At 39.8% G+C, this 21,647-nt stretch overlaps 1 protein-coding gene across 5 annotated transcripts in view; it reads right to left on the reverse strand.

The window, feature by feature from the left end:
* GREB1L (GREB1 like retinoic acid receptor coactivator) overlaps window positions 1-21,647 on the reverse strand; it is a 307,520-nt gene that overhangs the window by 225,133 nt on the left and 60,740 nt on the right. The window lies entirely within an intron of this gene.

Consider the following 21,647-nt stretch of genomic DNA (forward strand, 5'->3'; position numbering starts at 1 on the left):
CCATCATTTGTAAACCAAGGTATGCGGACAGGATAAATGGTCTAGATTTGCACTGTCTAGTATGGTTGCTTTTAGCTAGAGCGCAGATGTTTAAATAAAAATTAAATTAAAAATTCAGTTTCTCAGTTGCACTAGACATATTTCCAGGGCTAAACTGCTACATACAGTAATGACTACTGTATAGAACATTTCTATCATCACAGAAAGTTCTACTGGACAGGTTAAGCTCTAGTTTAGGGTTTTTCAACTTTAGGACTATTGAGATTTGGGGCCAGATAAGTCTTCATAGTTGGGAGGGAGGGCACTGTTCTGTGCACTGCAGGATGTTTAGCAGCATCCCTGTCCTCTCCCCACTAATTCCAGCAGCACTCCCTCAGTGTGACAACCAAAAATGTCTCCAGACATTGCTAGACCATGATTTGGATGAAACCATACAACTATTAGATTGTGTTTTGCTCACCCACAGAGAAGGGGCAAGATAAATCAAGAGAGAAAATGGGAGAAATAGATTTAGGGAAGGTTACAGGAGACAAAGTAAGGAAGAGGCCACAGGGTAAAAGGCTGATTAAGACTTTTACTTTTTTATAACAGGTCCTCGTCATTCCATAAGGTGCAGATTTTCTTCTGGCCACCCCTACGGCCCTTAGATCACTCAAACAGCATGGTGCAGTGCCCCAGCTGTAGTGTAGCATTTTGGCTTTAGTGCAGAGTGATGATGTCTCTTGTTCAGAACACGACATGCAGGGCTGCCAAACCATTCTCACGTAACAATGCTAAAGATGACCAGGAGGCCTTCCCAACTGGGCAGGACCACTTACAGGCACAGAATAGGGAGTGTCAGATCTTTTTCAACCTGCCTGATTCTGTGTCTTCTGACTAAACAGCTCTTCTGGGTTAGCAAGACATTGAGAGTCATGTAGGGAAAAGTCTACAGCCTGAGATTCTGGTGGATACAACTCAACTAAACAAAGCAAGTTTTCCTAAAATGTGGCCAACAGCCCTAAGAGTTGTCCTACAGTGAAGAAACTTTTTAAAGACAATTGACCAAGTCTATTTTACTACAGGCCCTTTCTTCTGAAGTATATCCACTGAATACGTTTTACCCAATGCCAACATAAAGAAAAGACGTGCTTAACTGAAATCCTCCAACTGCCCAGAAGGGTTTCCTTGACACTCTACGAGATTCCCTTCCAAAGACATGAAGGCACAAAAGAGGTCCTGTTATGAGCTCAGGAAATGGTCACGCTTGAGAATCACAGAGGTCACCATATAGAAGTTGGAGGTAGAGGCCAGGCGCGGTGGCTCATGCCTGTAATCCCAGCACTTTGGGAGGTTGAGGCAGGTGGATCACAAGGTCAGGAGATCGAGACCATCCTGGACAACATGGTGAAACCCCATCTCTAGTAAAATACAAAAAATTAGCCTGGCGTGGTGGCGCATGCCTGTAGTCCCAGCTACTCAGGAAGCTGAGGCCGAGAATTGCCTGAACCCAGGAGGCGGAGACTGCAGTGAGCTGAGATTGCACCACTGCATACTAGCCTGGTGACAGACAGAGACTCCGTCTCAAAAAAAAACAAAAAAAGAACTAGGAGGTAGAGGCTAGAACAGAACAGGACAGGACCAGGCATCAGGCACATCTAAACAGGCTGATGATTTCTGCTTATCAAGCTCCAAAGGCAGGAGATTTAATGAGGACTAATGAGTGTAAATAGCATCATGGGCTATTTAAATAAACTAATGAGTGTAAATAGCATCATGGACACAGAAATCAGGCTGACACTTCCCTCCTCAGTTCAGGGCCACAAAGCACTGACAAAGGTTCAGGAAGTGGGCATCAGAGAGGTTTACAAAACTGGTGGTATGACCCAAGAAAACAAAATAAATCAGAGTGAGAGACATCGGCAGGCTGAAGCAAGGCACTGTGTGGTACCGACACTCTAAAGATGAATTAAGGCAAAGCCCATCCCTCTATGTGCTCCCAATCAGCTCCCTATGAACCAATGATGATGATGATGATGACGATGGTGATAGTGGTGATGATTCTCTTAGCTATTGTTTACTTCTGGCAGATGTGTGAGGCTGGGATGGAAGAACTTCATCTCTGTCTGGTCTAGGACTATGAATTATAATTATCTGAACATCTAGAATGTTCTGTAATACACAGTTAAAATAAAAATTTATAACGGCAGGGACCAAATAGTGCTCAGCTTTCTATCTTCCTGAGATGCATACTCCATGTCTGGTTTACAGTAGTTATATTTCATAAACTTTGACTGAATACTAAAGAAGGTAAAGGAGAAACTGTCTGTCTCACGATAGATATTCCAGAAAGCAGTGACTCTTATTTCTTTTCTTTTCTTTTCTTTTCTCTGAATGCATTCAGAAGCAGTGACTCTTCAGACTCTATTAAGGTGATATCTATATAGTAGGTACTTAGTAAAAAAATAGTTGATACTGTCAAAATTCCAAGAAACAGCAAGTCATTCGTATCAGATGGGATCCAAACAGGAAACAAATGGCACATCCAAATTAGCCTAACTTGTAGAAATTTATCTGAAAGCGACTATTTGCAAAGATATGGACATGGTGCCAGGGTACTAAAAGGGATACTGCTCTAATTTGGCCAACAGTAACAGCAGAATTGTTACCACTCCTGGAGGAAACAAGATGAGAAGGATTGATTACAGGAACCCAAAAGGAGAAAGTCGTATAGGGAAGAACCATAACCTTAGGTTGAGGGGCACAGGCAGCCCAAGGCAACCCCACAAGGAGGGAACAGGGGAATAATAAGCCTGACCTCACTCCTCCCTTCTTGAGCCTCCTGCTGAGACTTTGCTACTGGCAGAAAGTCAGAGGGCACAGGAGCCCCTCTCTTTGTGGTCCTCACAGGCAGCATCTGGGTAGGGAGAGTTAGGGTAGAGTATGGTGAAAAGGTGACCAAAACGGGTAAAAGGAAGATATCCTTAACATGGTAATCACCATCCCTGAACCAGTGATGTTTAGACATCTTCAAGATGCCAATTCACGATCAATCTATCCATAATCCAATGAGAAAGAAACTTTTAAACTCTTATTCTTTTTACTCTTATTCTGTATTTTTAAACTCTTATTCTGTATTGCTGACCAAAATCTCAGTGTTAGGACCACCCCTCCAATTTAAAAACAGGATATCATCTGGGAGAAAAATCAGATTCCAGTTAAGAAGAAAGTCATATTCAAATAAGAGAGAAACAATGAACCTTAATTCTGCCAGACCTGAGTTGGTCAGCCCCAAATCTACCAACTTTAGATTCCTGGATAGTTCCTAACAGGGGAACTGATCGAGAATTAATGGTAACTGCTGCATATAACTAAAGCTGTTATTGTGAAAGAATGTAGCAGAACTCAGATTTGGGGATTTGCCATCAGAATAGGGGAAGGAAAGGTGCTCAAAACTCCTAAGGGAAAAATTGCTACCACACAGTGGAACACAGAAGACAGTTGGAACCAGAAAATTTATGAAGATTGTCAGTGGGAAAAGTTATTAACTTTGAAATTTGCTACTTTTACTAAGAATATAGAAAGAAAAACATTATCAATCACATGACAGAAAGTAACACATGAAATAATGGAAAGTAGAGTCTAAGAAGATTCCTGGAGTGGTCTCAGAAATAAAAAAGACAAAACGTATCATCATCTTTTAATTTCGGTGAGTCTGTGCCCCATAAACTACTGATGTTAGCAAACAGCAGCAAGGGAAAGAAAAAGATCTTTCTGTTTTCTTCTCCCTTCTGCCTTAATCATAGGCATATACCCAATTTATTATAGTTGATTTGCAAAGATTTAGTCACAAAATAAATAGTAAGTTTTCATTATCTACATGTTCATCAATTCCTGGAAAATCATTATGTATTCAGAAACTCTGCAGTTAAATGAACTGTTGTTTACCACAATGGGCCTGCAATTTGATGTTTTCTTTCTTAAGAGAGATGTATGCATGGCTACTGCCTGTTCAGTGCAAGCTGTTCTCACTGTAATGACTACTTACCACGATTTCAGACTCTTATCTGCAAGAAGTACACTTCGTACTGTTGTTCAAGGATACAATATTCACATCGAGTTCCAAAGAAAAGATATGTAGAACTGGTAAATGATGACCAGTTTATATACACAGATATTATAAGAGAAAAAGCCAACTGACTATGATTGCTAGTCTCTTTTTCCTTGTCACAAATTGATTGAATAACCAGAAGAGAAGGTTCATTCCCTTGCCTATAGATCACTTAATTATCATGAAAAATTGGCAGGAATATTCCCACTAAAATATAATGTATACTTACCTTTAGTGATTCAGCAGTTTATATTACTAATGGGCATTAATATTCTCATTCACTAATTCAACCATAAACATGTATTGAACACCTACTGTACCTACTGGGCAATGTGACAAGCACTGGGGATACCTCAAGGAACAAGACAGACAAGGTCCCCACCCTCATGGTGCATAATTCTAGGGGGGATGGCGAATTACAATAAACAGGTACCTAAATCAATGAGAACTTTAGATAGCAATGTTTGCTAGGAATAAAATAAAATAAGGTAATGGGATAAAAATTAACACAGGAGGGAGGAATATAATTTAGATGAGATGTTCAGGGAAGGCCTCTCTGAGGAGTGACATTTTAAAGAAGACTTGAACAACAGGAAGAAGTCAGCCATGTGAAGATCTGGGGAAAGAGCATTCCAGGACAAAGATCAGCTAAGATAACAGCCCCTAGGTGGGAATGAGCTGGGCAGGCTTGGGGAATAGTCAGAAGGCCAGTAAGTGAAAGGAAAGTGATAGGAGATAAGACAGTAGAGCTAGCCAGATACCAGACCAGCAGGGCCTTATAGGGCAAGGAATTTAGATTTTGTTCCAAGAGTGATGGGAAGTTGCATAGGGTTTTCAGCTGGAGAGGATCTGACCTCTGCTTTAAAAGAATCATTCTGGCTTTGCATGGAGAATAGACTGTAGGGGAAAGAAGGCCATTGTAGTAGGTCAAGTTACAGGTAATGATGGCTGGAACTACAATGAGAATATGAACATGGGAAGAAGCGGACAGACTGGGAACCTCTTCTGGAGATAGGCTTACTAGCAGATTGAATGGAGGATCTGTTTAGAGAAAGAAAAAATAAAAAGAGCAGCTAGTTATTGTCAATAACTGAAAGGGGGGTGAAATGAGAAAAGCAAGTATGAGGTAGATAGAATGGTTATGTAAGGGAATCAAACACGTACCTAAATCAATAAGAACTTTACATAGTGATCTTTGCTAGGAATAAAATAAAGTAAGGTAATGGGATAAAGATTAACACAGGAGGGAGGGATATAATTTAGATGAGATGTTCAGGAAAGGCCTCTCTAAGGAGCTGACATTTTAGGGAAGACTTGAACAACAGGAAGAAGTCAGCCATGTGAAGATCTGGGGAAAGAGCATTCCAGGACAAAGATCAGCTAAGATAACAGCCCCGAGGTGGGAATGAGCATTTTCCATTCCCATTCCCCTTCTCCTCTCAGTTACTGACAATAATGAGCTGCTTAGGTTATAAAAACTTAGGAGTTATTTTTAATTTTTTCTTTCTCTAAAAAGATCCTCCATTCAATCTGCTAGTAAGCCTAACTCCAGAACGGGTTCCCAATCTGCCGCTTCTTCCCATTTTGTACATCTTATATGTCAGATACCTATTTATATCCAAATGGAGATATAGAGTGGGCAGTTGTATGTATAACTATGGGGTTCTAGGGAGAGCTCATACTTTTTAAAAATAATTCAAATGAAAAATATTAGAAACATACACTTGAGAGAGGTGGAGACTGTGTCTTAAATGTCCTCTGTAGGCTGTTGTGCCTCATATAGTGAAGTGCTGAAAAAACACGGAATGATGTGAAGTAGTAATCATGACACCAAAAACTGAAATATTATCTTTGTTTGCTCGATGCTCTTGTCAACTTTGTTCAAATATTCCCCTACTGAAGACTGTATGACTGACTGACAATTACTTGTACCAGAGAATGACCATAACCAGAAAAATAATAATAATATGGGCTTAACTAATAAAGATTTGCAAGTGAGTCAATGCAGTACTCTACTGATTCACAACCAGATGCGATGCTCTGATAGTTTAAGCCTAACACAACGGTCACTCCCAGATGATATCTAAGAAGAGGCATGACAACCACAGGAAAGGTTTATCAGTACTACTACATCAAAAGAAGAGTAAATTCTGTTGGGGAACAACTGACTAAAAGGTGTTAAAAATACATTAATGCTTTTTGCTATTTTGTTATAGATCAACAAAATTTCATAGAAATGTGAACATCTATTGACCTGGCTGTTCCCCAACACAGTGTCAGCTTCTGATTGACCCTCTCTTACTCTACTGCATGATCCATCATGTAAGGGAAGTAAACAAAAGGCATTTCAACTCTCATAAGAGGAACTCTCAAGTCCCAATAAGTATAACCTTATAAATTATACAATTAAAAAATTATTCAATTGAAGGTTCAAATGAAAAAGCAAATGTGTTAAATTTAATAGACATGCAAATATCAAGAATTTTTCATTGGGCTGACTTCTTCTTTACAGTAAGGTTACTCACGAAATCTGTTTGTGAGGACAATAGGGCAGGAAGTGGCAAAGTCATAATCAGTGAGTGACCTTAAATCTTTTTGAAGTGCAAAGAAGCAAAGTAACAGCCTATAGGGTAAAACTAACATTACATCTTTGAATCAGTAAGTAAAGAGAAAAAACCATTAAGAGCTAACCAATTCTTTAGTGAGAATTTCAAAATCAATTATAAAGTCTCTGGAAAAATGTTATGTTTATGCTTAATAGCTTAGTTCTCCCAAAAATTTATTTCCAAAATATTTCAGAACAACAACAACAAAAAACAATAATTTTTCCATTTGGGAACTTTTTTTCCCCCTACTTTTAGTTTAATTCTAAGAGATTATTTGGTGATTTCTGTGCAACTCTAAGAGGTGATAGTAACTGCACCCGGGGATGAGAATATAGTGCATAAAAACTTCAAGTTCGGCCGGGCGCGGTGGCTCAAGCCTGTAATCCCAGCACTTTGGGAGGCCGAGGCGGGTGGATCACGAGGTCAAGAGATCGAGACCATCCCGGTCAACATGGTGAAACCCCGTCTCTACTAATACAAAAAATTAGCTGTGCATGGTGGCGTGTGCCTGTAATCCCAGCTACCCGGGAGGCTGAGGCAGGAGAATTGCCTGAACCCAGGAGGTGGAGGTTGCGGTGAGCCGAGATCGCACCATTGCACTCCAGCCTGGGCAACGAGAGCGAAACTCCGTCTCAAAAAAAAAAAAAAAAAAAAAACTTCAAGTTCACCTTAAATGTATCCATGTGAAGACCTAGACTTCAAGAATACACTGCATTCAAAAGGCTTGCCAATGTAGAGTGAAAGTAATGTTAAATAAACATGGGGCTGGGCATGGTGACTCACACCTGTAATCCCAGCATTTTGGGAGGCCAAGGTGGGCGGATCTCCTGAGGTCAGGAGTTCGAGACCAGCCTAGCCAACATAGTGAAACCCTGTCTCTACTAAAAATAAAAAAATTAGCCAGATGTGGTAGTGTGTGCCTGTAATTTCAGCTACTCGGGAGGCTGAGGCAGGAGAATCACTTGAACCCAGGAGGTGGAGGTTGCAATGAGTTGAGACTTCACCACTGTACTCCAGCCTGGGTGACAGAAGTGAGACTCCATCTCAAAATAAATAAATAAACAAACAAACAAACATTCTGGAAGGCCACTGTTTGGACTGAGCTCCTGCACAAGGCTCCAACAGACAGACCAGACCAAACCAAAATGAAGTCACTCATGTTAAATGTTATATCATCAAACTGAAGCTTTAAGGATGCAGATAGGTCTCAGTTTACCTGAGGCAGTACAGTAAGGAAGTCCTTCTGCTTTAACCCTTACAAAACAGTAACCTGAAATAATCTGATATTAACCAATCAGCTTTCACTCTTTATTGTACTGTTTTCTTTTTCCACCTTACAAAACCCACTATTCTGCCATTGCCCAGTGGGAGCTCTCATTTGCAGAATGGAGGCTGTCCTCTTTCAAGCATTGCAAATAAAACCCAATTAGACATAAAACTAAATTTATTGTAATTTTGTCTTTTGAGAGTAGTAATTAAAATCCTCTGAACATGGAACCCCCACCTACTCTGAAAAAGCATACTACTACTTACTATTCATTCCCAAGGCACTCTTTGGGTAACAAGGTGTCTTTCTTTCAATCTTCCAACCTCCATCCCAGGAAAAGTTGCATATAGATCTTAGTTGGCTTTTCCTTAGTTTCAACATATTTATACCCATACATGGGAGGATAGGAGAAGAAGAGACAAAAATGAAAGGCAGAAAGTAAAAAGCTATCAATATTCATTTCAACATACCAGAGTTAAAATGTGGTAAATGCTGTCAAAAGTATATGTCTACTAGGGTATCTATGTTCTCTGCCTCTCTTCCTGAGTTTCCTCCTTTTTCTCCCTTAGTCCTTTTTCCTCCCTTAAGCAACCTCCTTCCAGTCCCAGCCTTGATGCCACCAATGGCCAGATAATGCAAACACAGGCCAAAAATTAAGTTATAAATATGCTTCAATGGCCTGTACCATATTAGAATTGGCCATTTTTAAAGTTTGCTAATTGGTTTGAGCTGAGCTGAATAAGTATTCAAGATTAGTGATTCTCATTCAATAAATCTGAAGAAAAAGTTGGTTTGTTTTATCTCATCAAATGTCATAACCAGCTATAAAAGACTGATAGGATTTATCTAGGCCATGTAATTAAATTATGTCCCATGAGCTATTTCTAGAGTTTCAATAGGAAAGATGGCCATAAGAAACCTAATATTTCAATTCTACCACTTCCAGGCTTTCTCCCCAAATTTCCCCAGCATCTGGGGTTCTAAAACAAAAAGAATCCAGATATCTCAAATGCTTTCCATTTATTGACCTAAATTTCTTTGTGAGCAGGGTATTCATGAATACCATTTGCTAAAAGGGGTAACCGGGCTCCATGAAAGCCTCTCAGAGGAATCTGGTAGGAACTAAAATGTTCTGTGTCAAAAGACAGCCTCTGGGATAAAGGGTTTGCTAACTTCCAAGATACCAGCACCTCAAGGAAAGCCAAAGATGGCTTCCTCCTGTTAAGTTCTACAAAGCAAAAAATAAAAATAAAAAAATAATAACCTATTGTCAGCTTCACTCTAACAATGCACACAGATAAAGGATCTCAAAATCCTTTTAAGAAGCCATGAAATGAATGGCAAATTATCTCAGTTACACTAAATGCTTCTAAGACAACCTGCATGAATATTTACATTCTCTTCTGAATAGCATCCTGCCAGATATCAAATAGTCTCAAATGCCAGTAGCACAGAAAGCATCATGCTACTGAATTAAACTCAGGCTCTACCTCAGAGATAAACATTCCAGACATCAAGAAAACACAGGAAAGACTCAAACTTCCTTTAGGCACATGTGAGGCATGACTAGATCTTTAGTAAGTCTTACAATGCCTCCCTGAAAGTAAGCTGGGAAATAATTTTCTAAGAGCAAGATCCTAGATAATGTGACCTTGTTAAAATAGGCAGCTTCCCTTTCCCCAACACCCCCAACACAGGCATGGTGTGTGTGTATTCTTCGGGGAGGAGGGGTAAGGAGGTAGCGTTTCAAGAAAAGATGATGAAAAAGGAAAGAAAATAGGATAACAGCAAGAACACAGCAGTGAAAGAGGTTCTCCATCCTAGTATAATACCTGCCACCTAGATGGACAGACTAGTTGAAAATATGTTCCATTCTTTCAGCTTATGTTGGGTTGATTTTATAGATCAAAACAATGTTATTACATCAAAGCATCTCTGCAAAGATAAAAATCTAGGGAGTTTTCAAAAGAGAGTGTTTGGAGAGGGGGATGGGAAAGGGAAGAGGTAACAGAAGTTAGAGCAGGATAAGATAGTCACAAAACTGGCTTTGGAGCAAAGGAAAATAGAAGCATAAAACACTAAAGAGTTTTCCATTCGTACAATTTCTTCCTAAATCAATGAAAACATTGGCTTATGATGGATTTACACCACAGTGAAACTCCTGACAATTTCAACATCAACTTCATGTTTGGGTTCCATTCTTTCAGGTGATGAATAGTGGGAAATCCATGAAGGAATGTCACTTGAAGTCAGCCATTTATCATGAACCAAAATGGCTAAGTACCCCATAAACCGCAATGATCCATTTCCTATTAGCATCACACAACAGAAGGCAACCTCATCTGCATTAACAATTTTTATGACCTCCGTAGGCAGAGAAGCTAATGTTAGGAAATGGCTTATTTCTGTTCTGTTATAAATGTTCATTATTATACCATAAAGAATTCTTTAAGGATATAAACTACTGATTGATGCATTAAGGAATTCTTTAAAACCGTTTTCCCCAGGTTTAGATTTTTTTTTTTAAGTGTTGATTTAATTTCAGTAAAGTAGTTTCATTCCTTCTAGTCAAGCTCTAGTTGGTATTCTATATGTAATATACATTCCTTTTATCATAATGTCTAATATCATAGCAGACTACAATTAAAATAATTTCCCCTTCAAAATTTGGGTGACAATGACAATGTTCAGTAGTCTCAAGTTTCAAAATACTTGAATTTGGCAAATATCATTTTCAGAATTCCAAGAAAGGGCGTGAAAACAGCATGTCATGATTTGAAACTATGTGAAATTGCTAAAGCATTTAAGTTCAATATACCGTCCATAAAAATATAATCTAAGGATTTAAACATCTTAGTGGGTCACATCCAGATGGCGAGTGACACTCTTGATGACAAACACAGCCAGGGGTTACCTTCCTAGGACAAATGGTATCACTTCTAAACAGGGGGGAAGAAAGAAAGAAAAAAAAAGAAACCCAAATGGTAGGAGGAGAAAAGCAACTAAGGAAAATGAGTATCATATAAAAAGGTTAGGAAAATGGGATATTTACTAAGATTATATATATATATATATATATATATATAAAATTCTTTAAAAATTTGTTTTGAAATGACTCATTGAAAGCACAAAAAGATCCAAATATTTTCTGATGGTATTTTTTGGCTTAATTTTAAACCATGTAGTTCAAAATGAACACCAAATATTTTTCTGTAATTTTGAAGATTTTTTTTTTCTTGAGAATGAGTCTTGCTCTATTGTCCAGGCTGGAGTGCAGTGGCATGATCTCAGCTCACTGCAATCTCTGCTTCCGGGGTTCAAGTGATTCTTGTGCCTCAGCCTCCCGAGTAGCTGAGATTACAGGCACCTCCCACCACGCCCAGCTAATTTTTGTATTTTTAGTAGAGATGGGGTTTCACCATGTTTGCCAGGCTGGTCTTGAACTCCTGACCTTAAGCGATCCGCCCATATTGGCCTCCCAAAGTGCTGGAATTATAGGTGTAAGCCACCATGCCCGGGCTTTTGAAGATTCTTTAGCCTTTCCTTCTCACACTCTCCATTCCTTTACAACCCCTCCCTGGAGACAGGGTCTTACTCGGGTGGGGTACAGTGGCATGATCACAGCTCACTGCAGCCTCAACCTCCCAGACTCCAGTGATCCCCCCACCTCAGCCTCCCAAGTAGTTGAAACTACAGGCATATGCCACCACATCTGGCTAATTTTTACATTTTGCATAGAGGTGAGGTCTCACTATATTGTCTAAGCTGGTCTCAAACTCCTGGGCTCAAGCCATCCTCCTGCCTCAGCCTCTATTTTTTTCATTGGAAATATCAACAAACTTGAAAAACACAAATGTATATGGCAAAGTATTTTTAATTGGTTATATTCAATCAGGAACACCCTTGAAAATAGCTATTTTATAAAGTCACAAATCCCCCAAGGAAATGACTTGTCTTAGAAGATCATCATTATTTGTACATAGCATAAGACAAAGGCCTGAGAAGACAAAGAATACTAAGACATGGTCCACGTCCTCAAGGTGCTTACCATGTATTTTGGGAGATGGGATATAATCACGAATCAGAAAAATGAAATAAACTGAGTTATTAGAAAATAGGTAGATACCACAGTTACTTTTCAAATATCAGAACTAAAAAATACTTGAACTATTAAAGATAATTTTAGGAAGTGAGAGAAAGAGTGAGAGAAAGAGAGAAAAGAAGAACATGAAATAGAGCCTGAGAGTGAGAGTCAATGCAGATGTACAGTGAACTAGGGTAACTAGGGAAGAATTCCCAGAAGAGGTACGATTCTAGCTTGGCCCCGAAGAATAAATCAATTTAACATACTAATAATTTCAACATTTTTTCCAAATAAAACAGTCTCCTGTAATGTGTTGGTTCCCTGGTGAGAGCTGTCCCTACTGGAGTATATGGTCCTGAGTCCACAAAAGCAAGTCTTTCATACTTGGACTTTTAACCTCTCCATTTCCTGAAACTCCTCCTTGCTGCCCAGTCACCAAATGATGGCCATCATTGTTTTCCTTTCTCCTTTGAAATCCACTAATAACCCTCAAGTCAGATGATCCCACCCACCAAGAACTAGGGGGTCATGCAGAGTGAGGGCTGAATGTTTACGACCTTATTTATGCCAAGTAGATTTTAATCATCACAACTCTCCCGACCCTTGGAGATAATGCCACACAAGCATAAACCAAAACAAAACCAAAAGTTAAAAGGTGTCTTCAGAGAGGCATAAGGGAATCTGTTGAAATGCCTGCCAAGCTTTGCCCTGAAGACTTGGAAATGGTATATAAGTGCTATCCCAATTCTTAAGCATGATCACGCTCCTTAGTTGTGGCTTCTCTCACCTTGTGTGTGAATTATTACAACTTTCTCCTAACATGTCTCCTAGGCCCCAGATCACCCCCAATACAGTCCATTCTGTATGTCTCTGTCAAGAAGACCTTCTTTCATCACAACATGACACACATAACATCCATCAAAAATCTTCATGGGATCTCTACTCCTGACAGGTGCTCTGTGGTTGGTGCTCCCCTGCCCTTTTCCCTCAAGGCGCCCAAAGAACTTGCAATATCCGAGGAGCACACAGAGATAACCAGAGGAGACTTCTTGCCGACAAGAAGTACAAGCATTCCTAATGGCTTGGGGGAACAGTATTATCACTGCACACCTGTAATTCATGCCCAGCCCAGCATAAGGGCTGGGAAACCTGATTAGGTTATCAGGCCGTCTGCAACCATATTTCTCATCTTTTCTCTATAGCAGTGCTTCTCTAACTTTAATGTGCATAGGGGTTACCTGGGATCTTATGAAAATGCAAATTCTGCTTCCCTAGGTCTTGGAATAGGGCCTGACATTCTGCATTTCTAACAAGCTTCCAGGTTAGGCAGCTTTGCTGGTCCGAGAACCATATTCTACGTAAAGAGACTCTAGCAATGGTACCCCCTACCTTGGCTGTACATTACAATCATGTATAAAACTCCCAAATCCTGAAGCTCAAGCTATACCTTAGATCAACTAAAGCAGAATGATGGCTCATGCCTGTAATCTCAGCACTTTGGGAGGCCAAGAAGGGTAGATCACTTGAGTTCAGAAGTTTGAGACCAGTCAGGCCAACACAGTGAAACCCCGTCTCTACTAAAAATACAAAAATTAGCCGGGCATGGTGGCATGTTTCTGTAGTCCCAGCTACTCAGGAGGCTGAGGCAGGAGAACTGCTTGAACCCATGAGGTGGAGGTTGCAGTGAGCCCAGATCATGCCACTGCACTCCAGCCTGGGCGAACAAATTGAGACTCTGTCTCAAAAAAAAAAAAGCAGAATAATTGGGGTGCTGTTGCATTTTTCTGTTGTTTTTTCATTTATGTGTATGTATTGGTGATTTTTAGACAAAATAATTTCCACTTTTAACTTAGATTCAGAGGGTACATGGGTAAATGGAGTGATACTCAGGTTTGGAGTATGGATGATCCCATCATCCAGGAACTAAGAGTAGTACCCAGTAAGTAGTTTTTCAACCCTTCCCACCCTCTCTCCATCCCCTCCAGCAGTCCCCAGTGTCTACTGTTCCATCTTTATGTTTGTGTGTACCCAATTTTCACCTCCTATTTATAAATGAGAACATGTGGTATTTGGTTTTCTGTTTGTACATTAATGCACTTAGAATAGTGACCTCTGGCTGTATCCATGTTCCTGCAAAGGACACAACTTCATGCTTTTTTATGGCTATGTAGTATTTAATGGTGTATATATACCACATTTTCTTTATCCAATCCACTGTTGATGGGCAGACACCTCAGCTGATTCCATGCCTTTGCTATTGTGAAGAGTGCTGCAACAAACATACCAGGGCATGTGTCTTTTGGTATAATGATCTATATTCCTTTGGGTATATACTCAGTAATGGGATTCCTAGGTCAAATGGTAGTTCTTTTGTAAGTTCTTTGAGAAATCTCCAAACTGCTTTCTATAGCAGCTGAATTAAGTTACACTCCCCCTAACAGTGTATAAGTATTCCCTTTGCTCTGCAGCCTCACCAGCATGTGTTGTTTCTTTGACTTTTTAGTAATAGAGAGGCGTTGTTAAAGCTCTGCAGGTGATTTTCACGGGCAGCCAAAGTTGCATTTTCTACTTCAGCCAACCCATTCTACTTGTTCCCTCTACCCTGTGCCTCTGCCCACACCTGTGTTCCATGTATAGACTGACCTTTCTCTCCTCAGGTAAGTCCTGCCCTCCCTGTAAGACCTCCAGGAGCGCTTGCCCCCTTCTGTCCTCTCATCCTGCATTAGCAGTGAAGGACACTCCTTGAAGCAGGTGCTGTTGATTATACTCCTTCATATGCTCAAGGCCTGGCAGGTACAAATGTTAGATGAATCTTACTATAACTTTGTCATGGATTTTTAGGGAAATTCAGCAAATAACATTAAATGAGTTCTTTCGCATCTGAAAAGAAAAAACAAAACAAAAAAGTCCTCAAAAAGCACAAGCACTTTCCAGCCGAAAGGGACATTTTCAGGACTTGACCATGCCTGCTGGACAGGTGTAGATATCCAGTTCCTCTTCATTAAGAAAAGCAAATCCTCCCTCTGTCCCAGTCACTAGATTCGCTCTTAGGACGAGTAAAAATAAAAAAAGAAGTCAGAGCTTAGGGTCATGACCTTTAGGTTAAGATGTGGAGAGGCTCAAATAACAAGCCATTCCTCACCACGTGGAAGCATGGGGTTCTCTGGGCCTGATAGTCACAGGAGCCCATTCAAATTTGGGAATGAATGTGTCCTCCAATTTAACTGATGAATTCCCTAACTACCCCATTTTAGGATATAAAAGACTCCTAGTGCCATAACTATACAGAAAAAAAGAGACATCGTTAGTAATTTCCAAAATCTGAGTTTATGAAATTCTTTGTTAATGGGACTCATAATAACTATCTCTTAGCCAGAAAATATTTTAAATATGAAATTGGAGACAAAAAACTAATAGAAGATGTCTAGTGGCCACAAATGAATTATGGAAGACACACCAAGGAAAATTCATCACAATTACAAACTGAGAAAAATTTAAATTGAAAGACATATTGTGAAGAGATTGATCTCTAAGTCAAACAGGCCTGGATTCAAATCCCGACTCTCTCCAATCCTTGTGTGTTCCCTGGCAAATTTCTTTAACTTTCTAGTCCTCAATTTTCTCTCTGTGAAATGAGGATTCTAATGACCATCTATGTATGTATTGCAAATAACAAATATGGCAGTTCTTCTAACAATGTATACCATAAAATAAACGCTGTGTTAAATTTTTTAATCTTTACCCTTTACCATACAAGCCATTTTTGTCATATTATATTATATATAACATTATTATAATAACCACTATACAATTGACCCTACCAAGCCACATGGCTTTTCTGGAACTTGCATACATGTTCCTAATGCCTCAAGGATTCTGTACATCTGCCTGGAATGAACCTCCTCTGCTCCCTCTCCTCCCTTTCTATTATAATTATTATTTTGAAGTCTCACTTCCATGCTATCTCCTCTCCTCTGGGTGTTTTTCTTGTCACTTCCACCACCAGAAGCATCTCTTGAGCTTCTAGAGCATTTTATATGGACCTGTATTGGAGGATATATCACACTCTCAATTTTGAGTGCCTATGTTTCTTTCCATCATTTGACTGTGAATTTCTAGAGCTGTGCTATCTAATGATAGCCACTAGCCTCACATGCCACTATACATGTTTAAATTAATTGAAAATAAATAAAGTTCAGTGCCTCAGTCACATAAGCCGCGTTTCAACTGCTCAAGAGTCACATGTGGCTGTGACTACCATACTGGACCATGCGGAATAGGACATTTCCATCATCACAGAAAGTTCTGTGTGCAGTGGCTCATGCCTGTAATCCTAGCACTTTGGGCAGCTGATGCAGGCGGATCACTTGAGGCCAAGAGTTCAAGACCAGCCTAGCCAACATGGCAAAACCCGATTTCTACACAAAAAATACAAAAATTAGCCAGGGATGGCGGCACACACCCCGAGGCACAAGAATCGCTTGAACTTGGGAGACAGAGGTTGCAGTGAGCCATGATCACTCCACTGCATTCCAGCCTGGGCAAGAGAGCAAGACTTTGTTGCAAAAAAGAAGAAGAAGAAGGAAAAACAAAGAAAGTTCTGTTGAATAGAACTATTATAATCTATTGGGCAGGGAACATGTCTTATTCATTCCTAGAACCTAGCTGTAACTATAGTGACTTTGTAAATGAGTGACGAGTGACTATTGGCAAACAGGCATATTTACACATATTCTTTTGGCTGAATGAAAAGAAATCAATTATTTATTAGTATTGAAACCCACAAGAGAAAATATACACAATACATACAAAATACCTAACATGAAGGTCATCACATAGCAGACAATAAGGGTGCTTAATTAATTAACTGGTTAAAAAGACCTACTCCTTGCCTTCTTCTGATAATTCATAATTCATATTGTGCCAGATCATTAAAGAATTTTTTAAATCAGGTAGCACTTCATTACATAAAATAAAATGACTGTTCTAATTAAAGAGATTTTATGTGAACAGATACCACTTTCTTTTTATATATATATACACATATATTTTATTGTTTTAGGTTCTGGGGTACATGTGAAGAACATGCAGGATTGTTGCATAGGTACATACATGGCAATGTAGTTTTCTGCCTTCATCCCCATCACCTATAGCTGGCATTTCTCCCCACGTTATCCCTCCCCAACTCCCCACTCCCCACTGTCCCTCCCCTAGTTCCCCCCCAACAGACCTCAGTATGTGATGCTCCCCTCCCTGTGTCCATGTGTTCTCATTGTTCAACACCTGCCTATGAGTGAGAACATGCAGTGTTTGTCTGTTCTTGTGTCAGTTTGCTGAGAATGATGGCTTCCAGGTTCATCCATGTCCCTACAAAGGACATGAACTCATCGTTTTTGATAGCTGCATAGCATTCCATGGTATATATGTGCCACATTTTCCCTGTCCAGTCCATCATCGATGGGCATTTGGGTTGCTTCCAAGTCTTTGCTATTGTAAACAGTGCTGCAATGAACATTCGTGTGCATGTGTCCTTATAATAGAACGATTTATAATCCTTTGGATATATACCCAGTAATGGGATTGCTGGGTCAAATGGAATTTCTATTTCTAGGTCCTTGAGGAATCGCCACACTGTCTTCCACAATGGTTGAACTAATTTACACTCCCACCAACAGTGTAAAAGTGTTCCTATTTTTCCACATCCTCTCCAGCATCTGTTGTCTCCAGATTTTTTAATGATCGCCATTCTAACTTGTGTGAGATGGTATCTTAATGTAGTTTTGATTTGCATTTCTCTAATGACCAGTAATGATGAGCATTTTTTATATGATTCTTGGCCTCATATATGTCTTCTTTTGAGAAGTGTCTGTTCATATCCTTCTCCCACTTTTGAATGGGTTTGTTTTTTTCTTGTAAATCTGTTTTAGTACTTTGTAGATTCTGGATATTAGCCCTTTGTCAGATGGGTAGATTGCAAAAATTTTTTCCATTCTGTTGTGCTGATTCACTCTAATGATTGTTTCTTTTGCTGTGCAGAAGCTCTGGAGTTTAATTAGATACCATGTGACGATTTTGGCTTTTGTTGCCAATGCTTTTGGTGTTTTGGTCATGAAGTCTTTGCCTATGCCTATGTCTATATCCTGAATGGTTTTGCCTAGATTTTCTTCAAGGGTTTTTATGGTGTTAGGTCTTATGTTTAAGTCTTTAATCCATCTGGAGTTAATTTTAGTGTAAGGTGTCAGGAAGGGGTCCAGTTTCTGCTTTCTGCACGTGGCTAGCCATTTTTCCCAACACCATTTATTAAACAGGGAATCCTTTCCCCATTGCTTGTTTTTGTAAGGTTTGTCAAAGATCAGATGGTTGTAGATGTGTGGTATTGCCTCCGAGGCCTCTGTTCTGTTCCATTAGTCTATATCTCTGTTTTGGTACCAGTACCATGCTGTTTTGATTACTGTAGCCTTGTAGTATAGTTTGAAGTCAGGTAGCGTGATGCCTCCAGCTTTGTTCTTTTTGCTTGGAATTGACTTGGCTATGTGGGCTCTCTTTTGGTTCCATATGAAGTTTAAGGTGGTTTTTTCCAGTTCTGTGAAGAAGGTCATCAGTAGCTTGATGGGGATAGCGTTGAATCTGTAAATTACTTTGGGCAGTATGGCCATTTTCACGATACTGATTCTTCCTAACCATGAATGTGGAACGTTTCTCTATCGGTTTGTGTCCTCTCTTATTTCGTTGAGCAGTGGTTTGTAGTTCTCTTTGAAGAGGTCCTTTATGTTCTTTGTTAGTTGTATTCCTAAGTATTTTATTATTCTCTTTGTAGCAATTGTGAATGGCAGTTCCTTCTTGATTTGGCTCTCTTTAAGTCTGTTATTGGTGTATAGGAATGCTTGTGATTTTTGCATTGATTTTGCAGATACTACCTTCAAAGGGTGAACGGTCAGTTCAGTTTAGTAGTTTGGCTGTGTTTTATTTGCCTAGCCTTGTCAAGTCTACTGGCTCCTTAATCTTAGAACTACAGTATATCCCTCTTATGTGAGAGGGTGAAAATCAGTTCTGCAAAGTCTCTTACATGCACAGACAAGGCCAGTGGCAGAGCCAACAAAATGTTTCTGCCAAGGCCACAGCAGAGCTGCAAAATCTTTCCTTTTGTGATTACTCCTTTCTTGCCAATGACTTCCCAAGCCCCTCTTCGTTCCTTCCCCATCCTGAACAGAGACTGTTAAGATATCCAATTACTAAACTGCCCCTGCTTCATGATGCCACCCAATCCAATGTCGATCCTCTCTTCCTAGTCCTTCTTTAGAATCATTCAGCATAAATCTTACAAAAAGACCTTTATGCTTCTGAGATGTCCACAGTTCCCCTGCTGTGCTGTCTGCCTTGCTTCTCCAAGTGAATAAACCTAACTACATCTACAGTAGCATTCCTGAGGTCTTTCTCTGTGACCAAACCTCATAACCTAATTCATTTCACTCTATAAAATTTCCCATAGCGGGAAGTAGCAAAATGTCTTTTGCTCATCTGATTTTTGGTCAAGAGCTGCATTGCTCAATTCAGCCTTGAAAAGAGATGAAGTACTGATACATGCTCCTACATGGATGAACCTTGAAAACATCAGGCTAAGTGAAAGAAACCAGACACAAAAGGCAACATACTATATAATTCTAACAAAATGTCCAGAATAGGTGAACCCATAAAGACAGAAAACATTAGAGGTTGCCAAAGATTCGGGGAGGCAGGAATGAGAAGTGATTGCTAATGAGTACAGGGTTTCTTTTGGGGGTGATAAAAATGTTCCAGAATTAGTGGTAATGGTTACACAATCTTCTGAATATACAAATAACACCAAACAGTACACTTTAAAAGGGTGAATTTTATGGCATGTGAATTATATCTCAATTTTTTAAAAACTAAGTTTCTGCCTTTGACTTAGAGTACAGTTTTTTTTGTACAAGCGTCAAAGCCAGCTTTACCCTCCTAAGACAGCATCAGACAGTGCATCAAGGAAGAACAGCCTCTTAAAGCAGCTCATCAAGCTACTTTGGACAGTTTCTTATTGATGCCAGTAGCACCTAACAAGGCTTCCCATGTAAATCCTTCAACCTTGTTTTCATCCCTAATTTGTTTCCTCCTCATTCTGTTGCTTCCATTTTTTACAGAACTCATCAGTTCTGTATCTTTTGAAATTTTACTATAAAACTGCCCCAGCAGATAATTTAACTCTTCAAATCTTGTTCTATACTTAAAATCAGTGTAGAAACAGTTTCCTTGTCCACTGAAAATAACATCCAAGCCTATCCTGTATCCTCTACAGTTTACGTTATACAAATATTCAGAGTAAACTATGTAGACCAGTAATTCTTTACAGTGTGGTTTTCGTTATTCTTAACAAATCTTTTGGCCTTCTGGTGTCATTATGTAGGGATACCTGCACATATGGCTGGGGCGGGGGTGGTTGTTTTCATGGCTCCTAGAAATTCCACAGTGTCCTGTTCTCTCTCTCTCTCTCTTTTTTTTTTTTTTTTTGAGATGGAGCTTTGCTCTTGTTGCCCAGGCTGGAAATAGTGGTGCAATTTCTGCTCATTGCAATCTCTGCCTCCTAGGTTCAAGTGATTCTCCTGCCTCAGTCTCCTGAGTAGTTGGGATTACAGGTACCTACCACCATACCCAGCTAATTTTTTGTATTGTTAGTAGAGATGGGGTTTCAGCATGTTGGCCAGGCTTGTCTCAAACTCCTGACCTCAGGTGATCCATCCGCCTCAGCCTCCCAAAGTACTGGGACTACAGGTGTGAGCCACCGCACCCAGCCTCCATTTCTCTTTCTTTAAGGTTTTAGTCCCCAATGGAATGCATGAATTCAACCTTAAAAGGGAAGTCTTGGGGAATCACCTTCTTCACAATATTGTGTGAGGTTGGCACTGATTCATGATTTCAGAATGCATTTTAATATACAGCATTGTGTTCACAGTATTTTCAAATAACACGGGCTCTTCACCTCCTCCCTCTTTTAATAGTATAAAGGAATAAAAAAGAGTAAACATGACACAGGCTGCCTCTTTATTCACTCAGCCAACCAAGTACTGAACAAGGTATTGAGAATATAAAGGAGAAAAAGCACTTATTCTGCAGTGGTGAAGCAGACATGTGCGCTCAACATGGAAATGCCCCACATGTCTCTAACATGAAGGGTGGATAGTGAGTGAAGGGAAGATAGTGAGTCAGGGAAGGCTTCACCAAACAGGTAACCCTAGAGCTCAACTGAGCCAGGCTTTCATCAGGCAAACAGGTTTGGGTAGAGTCAGGGAGGGACAGCACTCCAGGTGAGCAAAGAAACAGTGTGTACAAAGTTGTTGAGATGTGAGAATGCTTGGGTTTCAGGAACAATGGGGTCAGGCTCTCCGTATAGCTAGGGTACAGCCTGCAGGGAGTGGGAGTGGAGGTGAAACAGGGCCAGATTGTGATGTGTGATCACCTGGCTGAAGAATATGATAGAATATTGGCCTAGAAATTCATTTTTAGTTGATGATATCAGTTGAATAAACATAGAACTGTGTTTAGAGTACAAATTGCTTGGCTCAACAAACATCCTATAGGACAAATGTT

Source organism: Aotus nancymaae, unplaced genomic scaffold (assembly GCF_030222135.1).
Source record: "Aotus nancymaae isolate 86718 unplaced genomic scaffold, 86718_ANA_hifiasm-v0.15.2.pri h1tg000020l, whole genome shotgun sequence".
Taxonomy (NCBI): domain Eukaryota; kingdom Metazoa; phylum Chordata; class Mammalia; order Primates; family Aotidae; genus Aotus; species Aotus nancymaae.